General features: G+C 45.1%; 1 non-coding gene across 1 annotated transcript; it reads right to left on the reverse strand.

Moving 5' to 3' along the window:
- Window positions 1–4,823: 4,823 nt before the first annotated feature.
- Window positions 4,824–4,951, reverse strand: LOC116835721 (U6atac minor spliceosomal RNA). Its single transcript, XR_004376281.1, has one exon. It is a non-coding gene; the product is annotated as a U6atac minor spliceosomal RNA (small nuclear RNA).
- Window positions 4,952–6,710: the final 1,759 nt, after the last annotated feature.

Genomic DNA, 6,710 nt, shown 5'->3' on the forward strand with positions numbered 1-6,710 from the left:
CAACCACAGGCCCCCTGCCTCAAAGAAGCACAAGAAAACTTCAAAAAAAGGGCACCTTCTGTCATCCACAAAGGAAACCCTGCAGGATAATACTTCTCCAGGCAGGTCTACCACTTCCCTCCCGGTGCTTCCCCGCTTGAGCACGTTTGACATGCTGGGCTCCTCCGGCACTGTGCGAAACCTGCCTGTGGTGGCGGCACAAAGATCCGGTGCCGAGGCTTCAGGTTTCCAGTTGCCTGCCTCTCTTCTGGCACCGTTCGGCACCGTGATGGACACGGTGCCAACATATCACAACCAGTCTGACCCCCCGCAGGCTGATATTGATCTCCCGGCAGTGACACCCGCTGAGCTGACCAGTAGTGAGTCAAGGCTCAGAACACTGGTGCAGAGTAATTTTTCCTCACAGCAGATCCTCCTGAACAGCCTTCACCTCACACAGGAGCCTCAGCACTGCAATTTGCTCAGTCAAGGGTCCTCCTTGTGTCACCTATCCTGCAGTCACCCCCACTGAATGCCTACATCTCTCCAATGGCTGACTCAGAGACTGGACAGTCTTCCTCCAGTGATGAGGAAGCTGGACCCCAAGGGGATTTTTCACCATATTAAGACTTCCATCCTCAGACCCCAGTAAACAGAGGTCATAGAAAAATTACTTTGTCCTACTCTCAGGATCCTGCCTTATGGTGTGTGAACTTCTGATGGCACCACCTATGCCCTTCCCACTGCCGTGGCAATATTGGGGCCCATGGGCATCGTATCCTCGAGAACACACTCACTACTCCACCTCAACCAGGCGCAACATCTGCCTAGCACCACCAACTGATGAACCTGCCACTGATGCAAGACGCCAGACAGCACCGTCACAATTGCAGAATCAGTCTCATCCTGCTCCTATTCCAATATACCCAGAGGTACCGTCTGAAGAAGCCTTACTTCCCCCTCCCACAACATCTTCGGATGACTTCTCAAACTTTCAAGACCTCTTTAAAAGAGTTCCCAGTGAGTTGAGAATTAACATAGAGGAGGTACCTGAACAACAGCATGAGTTAACAGACATCCTACAGCTCTCTTCTTCCTCTGGGGTTGCATTACCTATCAATACAGCCCTTTTAGAACCTGCTAAGGCAATCTGCCAGACTCCCGCTACAAGCCTACCTACCTGTAAACGAGCGGATCACAAGTACTTCATCCCTTCTAAGGACTCTGAATTCGTTTTTACCCATCCAGCGCCAAACTTGGTAGTAGACGCAGCCAACCAAAGGACCAAACAGCAGTGTTCCTGCTCCACCCCATCCAACCAAGACAGTAAATGCTTGGACCTCCTTGGACATAAAGTATATGCATCTTGAATGCTACAATTTCATATTGCTAATTATACTGCAGTTCTTGCAAAATATGACCACAAAAACTATAACAAATTCATGGACTTTATTGATGACATTCCAGAAGAAAAGAAACAACAATTCACAGCTTTAGTCTCTGAGGGACAAATCATATCACGTACTACTCTTCAAGCGGCCTCGATGCAGCCAGTACTGCAGCAAGATCCACCACCACAGCAGTGGTCGTGCGCCGAGGTTCATGGCTCTCCTGTTCCTTTCCTTGAGAGGTCCAGAGTACCATTGAAGATCTTCCTTTTGATGGTGACAAACTCTTTGCTTCTACCACAAATGACATACTTCATTCAATGAAGGACTCAAGGGCAACCCTCCAGTCCTTAGGAATCCAAACCCCTATGACCAGAAGGCAACAATATAGATTTCAACCTTACCATTGTCCACGCTACCCCACATATACACAGCACTTCCATAGATCACAGGAGTAACAACAGCAATGCCAGAGACCCAGATACAAGCGTCGTTGTCTCAATTCTTCAGTAATGCCTCAACCCCCTCCAACTAATAAGCAGATTTGAAGTTTTGGTCGAGGGCCTTGAAAACAATGTTCCCACTTCAGCGCATACACCGCATGTACCTATTTTTGGACACCGCCTATGACCATTCTCCATCAATGGCAGAACATTACCACCAGCAAGTGGGTTATAGAGGTCATCACAATTGGCTACTCTATTCCCCTCCTCTCTTTGCCTCCCACCCACCCATCCTCCCTGTCCCTCTTCAGGGACCCCTCTCACAAGCCACTGCTCTTCCAAGAAGTACAACATCTCCTTCAGTTGGGAGCAGTGGAACTTGTGCCTGAACGACACAGAGGGAAGGGCTTTCATTCCAATTATTTCTTAACAGTAAAGAAAACTGGGGGATGGAAACCGATCCTCGATCTCAGGCGTCTCAACAAATTTATCAAAAAGCAAAAGTTCAAGATGGTTACTCTCACCACCATAATCCCAGCGCTGTAGCAGGGTGATTGGTTTTCAGCCCTTGACCTACAGAATGCCTATTTTCATGTCACTATACATCCAGCCCACAGTCGTTTCCTTTGTTTTACCCTTGACTCGACACATTTTCAATACAGGGTTCTACCCTTTGGACTTTCCACTGCCCCTCGTGTTTTTTTCAAGCTCCTAGCCGTAGTCACCGCCTACCTCAGGAAACAAGGGATAATAATATTTCCTTACCTCTACGATTGCCTCCTCAAAGCCTCAACATTTGATGAAGCTCTCTGATTCGCGCGACTCACCATTGATGATTTCCTATCTCTTGGCCTACAAATAAACAAAACAAATCCATGTCACATGCTACCCAGCACCTGGAGTTCAGAGGAGCAGACCTTGATTCCCAGATGGGATTGCCATCTCTCCCACCTGACTGATTCAACACCATAAAACTACTGGCCACAAAACTTCACAACAGTCCCCAGATCACTGCCTGAGACTGCCTACAACTACTAGGTCACTTGGCCTTGTGCACTTTCGTGGTCCAAAATGCACGCCTGTACATGAGGTGCTTCCAAGCTTGGTTGGCCACGGTTTACAGACTGAATGTGCATGCTCTAAACAAGACTCTCTCCATACCTTTCGGAGTCAAAGACTCTCTACTAGGGCGGACAGTTCCCTCCAACCTCTGCTTTGGAGTCCCCTTTCTCCAGGACGCTCCATCCCTCATAATGACTACTGGTGCATCCCTCACAGGGTAGGGCACACACATGTCTCACCACATAGTCCAGGGGCTATGGTCTTCAACTGAATACTCCCTGCACATAAGTGTCCTAGAACTTCGAGTCATACGCAGTGCCTGCCATCACTTCCTCCCCCTAATCAGGAATCAACATGTACGCATAATGACAGACAGCATTGCCTGCGTGTTCTATGTAAACAGGCAGGGAGGAGTTCACTCTCACTCACTTTGCACAGAGGCTATGAAGCTCTGGAATTGGTGCCTTGTGAACAACATCCAGATATCAGCCACCTGTCTTCCCGGAGTTATGAATACCACAGCGGGCGAATTAAGCAGACGCTTTCCCTGGGATCACGAATGGGAGATAAATGAGACAATCATCCGCAACATATTCTGCATTTAGGGTCACCCAACCATAGACCTTTTTGCAACTGCGGAAAACATAAAATGTCCCGAATTTTGCTCCAGAGCGGGACTGGCAAACATTCCCTGGGAGAAGCATTCATGGTCCCATGGCGCTGGAACTTACTCTATGCTTTTCCCCCTACACCGGTTCTCCACAGAGTACGACAAAGATATGAACAGATCGTGCCACGTTGATATTGATTGCCCTGTCATGGCCCAGACAACTGTGGTTTCCATTTCTCACCAGAATGTCAATTTGACCACCAATTTCATTGCTCCTGACTCCGAATCTCCTGTTACAGCAACATAGTCGATTTCTTCACCCCAATCTGTCCGTGCTTCACCTCAAAGCCTGGTTCCTACATGGTTCTCCCAAAATGAACTAGCTTGCTCTGACCAAGTTCAAGGAGTGCTCCTACATAGCAGAACACAATCTACTCACACCACTTATCTACGAAAGTTGGAAGCGATTCACATATTGGTGTTCAGCTAAACAACTTTCTCCCATGTTGGGACCTCTCCTGCTCATACTTTACTACCTATTGGACCTTAAGCAATCTGGCCTTTCTTTCAGCTCCATCAGAGTCCATTTAGCTGCTATTACAACCTTTCGTGACAGAATTGACAATACTTCTGTTTTTGCTCATCCGATCACTCAAGGACTCCAAGCCCTATACCCAGACATTAAACTGCCTACGCCTCAGTGGGACTTTCATTTAGTATTATCCTGCCTAACTCAACAACCATTTGAGCCCCTAGCCACTTGGTCCCTTTTACACTTTTCTATGAAAACAGCATTTTTAGTGGCAATTACCTCTGTCAGGAGAAATAGCAGCTCTTATGGTAGATCCACCATATACACTGTTTTTCAAGGACAAGGTTACCCTTAGATTACACCTCAAATTTCTTCCAAAGGTGCATTCCTCATTCCACATTAATGAGCTGATACACCTACCAACCTTCTTTCTAAAACCACATGCAAACTCTTCTGAAGCCACAATGCATATGTTAGATGTATGCAGGGCCTTGTCCTTCTATCTGGATAGAACCAAACCTTTCAGAAGCTCCATAGGGACCCCTATTTCTACCCAGAGACTTTCAAACTGGATTTCTGAGTGCAGCTGATTGTGCTATCAGATAAAGAAAGTTACACCTCTAGCTGGCATTAGAATATCAGGGTTGGAAGGGACCTCAGGAAGGCATCTAGTTCAACCCCTTGCTCAAAGAAGGACCTATCCCCAGATAGATTTTTGCCCCAGATCCCTAAACAGACCCTTTAGGGATTGAACTTGCAGCCTTGGGTTTAATAGGTCAATGCTCAAACCACTGAGCTATCCCTCCCCGCAAAAAACTTGGCTAGATCCCATGAAGTAAGTGGCAATGCCTTAACCATATGCGTGTTGTAAAGGTCACTAGGACCTCTTCCATCCTTAACAAGGGTAGTGCTAACCTTCTTTCGTTTCAGCTGTGGCTACCTCTTTGGCTTTCTTATGCAAAGTTCCCCTGCGTGACATCTGTAAAGTGGCCACTTGGTCCTCTGAACACACATTTGTTAAACACTATGCCCTTACTCAAGGCCCTCTCTCTGATACATGATTGGGCAGATCTGTATTATCTACTGCATTCCTATTGGATCTGAAGTCCCTACCTCCTTGAGACACACGGCTTTTAAGTCACCTGGCGTGGAGCACCCACAGGGACATCTCTCTTGAAGAAGAGGAGGTTACTCACGCTGTGCAGTAACTGACATTCTTTGAGATGAGTGTCCCTGTGGGTGCTCCAATACCCACCCTCCTCCCCTCTACTTCAGAGTTGGGGTGGCCTCCGTTGTAGAGAAGGAACTGAGGAGACCGGCCACGCATGCGTACTATTAAAGTATATTCAGAGCCGGAAGGGCAGGCTCTGTGCATGCATGGCCGATCCGAGTACTGCTGCAAAAATCTCTGAGCGAAGTGGAGCACCCACGGGGACACTCATCTCAAAGAACCTCAGTTACTGCACAGGGTGAGTAGCCTCCTCATGTTGACATAATATATTTAGATTTTTGTACAGTGTTTGACTTGGTACTGCACAGTATTTTGAGTAAAAGACTAGAATGATAAAAAATTCATGTGGCACACGGATTAAAAACTGGTTAACTGCTAGGTCTCAAAATGTAATTGTAAACAGGGAATCATCATTGAACAAGGGTGTTTCTAGTGAAGTCTTGCAGGAATCGATTCTTGGCCCTACACTATTTAACACTTTTATCAAGGACCCGGAAGAAAACATAAAATCATCACAGATAATGTTTACAGATGTATTTGTCACTGGTTTGACTGCTGCCAGAATTTTGTGTCCACAATTTAAGAAGGCTGCTGATAAATTGGAGAGAGTTCACAGAACAGTCATAAGAATGACTGAGAGATTGGAAAACATGCCTTATAATGAGAGACTCAAAGAGCTCAATCTATTTTGTTTAGCAAAGAGAAGGGAAAGGGATGACTTGACATAATGTATAGGTATCTACACGGGGAACAAATATTTAATAACGAGCTCTTTAATCTAGCATGATCCAATGGCTGGAAGTTAGTCAAATTCAGAATGGAAATACATTTTCAATAGTGAGAGTAATTACTACTGGAACAATTTACCAAGAGTCATGGTGGATTTTCCATCACTGTCCATTTTAAAATCAGGATTGGATGTTTTCTAAGAGATATACTGTAGGGATTATTTTGGGGGACGTTCTATGGCCCTGTGTTATACAGGTCAGCCTAGCTGATCACAGTAGTCTCTTCTGGCCTTGGAATCTATGAAATATGTATTCTCATTATAATAATTATACTAGAGAAAGTACATGTCCCAGTAATGATCCCTATTGAGAAGTCTGATTCGTTAAAAATTTATTTGAAGTATAATAATGCCCGTTAGTAGGTAATAATTAAAAAAATTATTTTAAACACAAAAATCAACAGAATGTTAGCAAAAATAAATTATAGAACAAGGGAACTCTAAAAAGTAACTAATATTGTGGATATGGTAGAGGATTCTGCAACCACCATTCAGTGATTTTTTTTTATTTTGGTTTGTGCTTTATAAAACATGTTTATAGACTATGTCAGCAATGTTCTTTCCCAGTTGCTGTTGCAAAGATTATTTTTGCAGTTTATCACAAAATGCCAGATTTGCTCAGCATGTAATTAAATCTTACGCTTGGAAGCATCCACATTACTTGGTTATCATGAAATT

Source organism: Chelonoidis abingdonii, chromosome 5 (assembly GCF_003597395.2).
Source record: "Chelonoidis abingdonii isolate Lonesome George chromosome 5, CheloAbing_2.0, whole genome shotgun sequence".
Taxonomy (NCBI): Eukaryota; Metazoa; Chordata; order Testudines; family Testudinidae; genus Chelonoidis; species Chelonoidis abingdonii.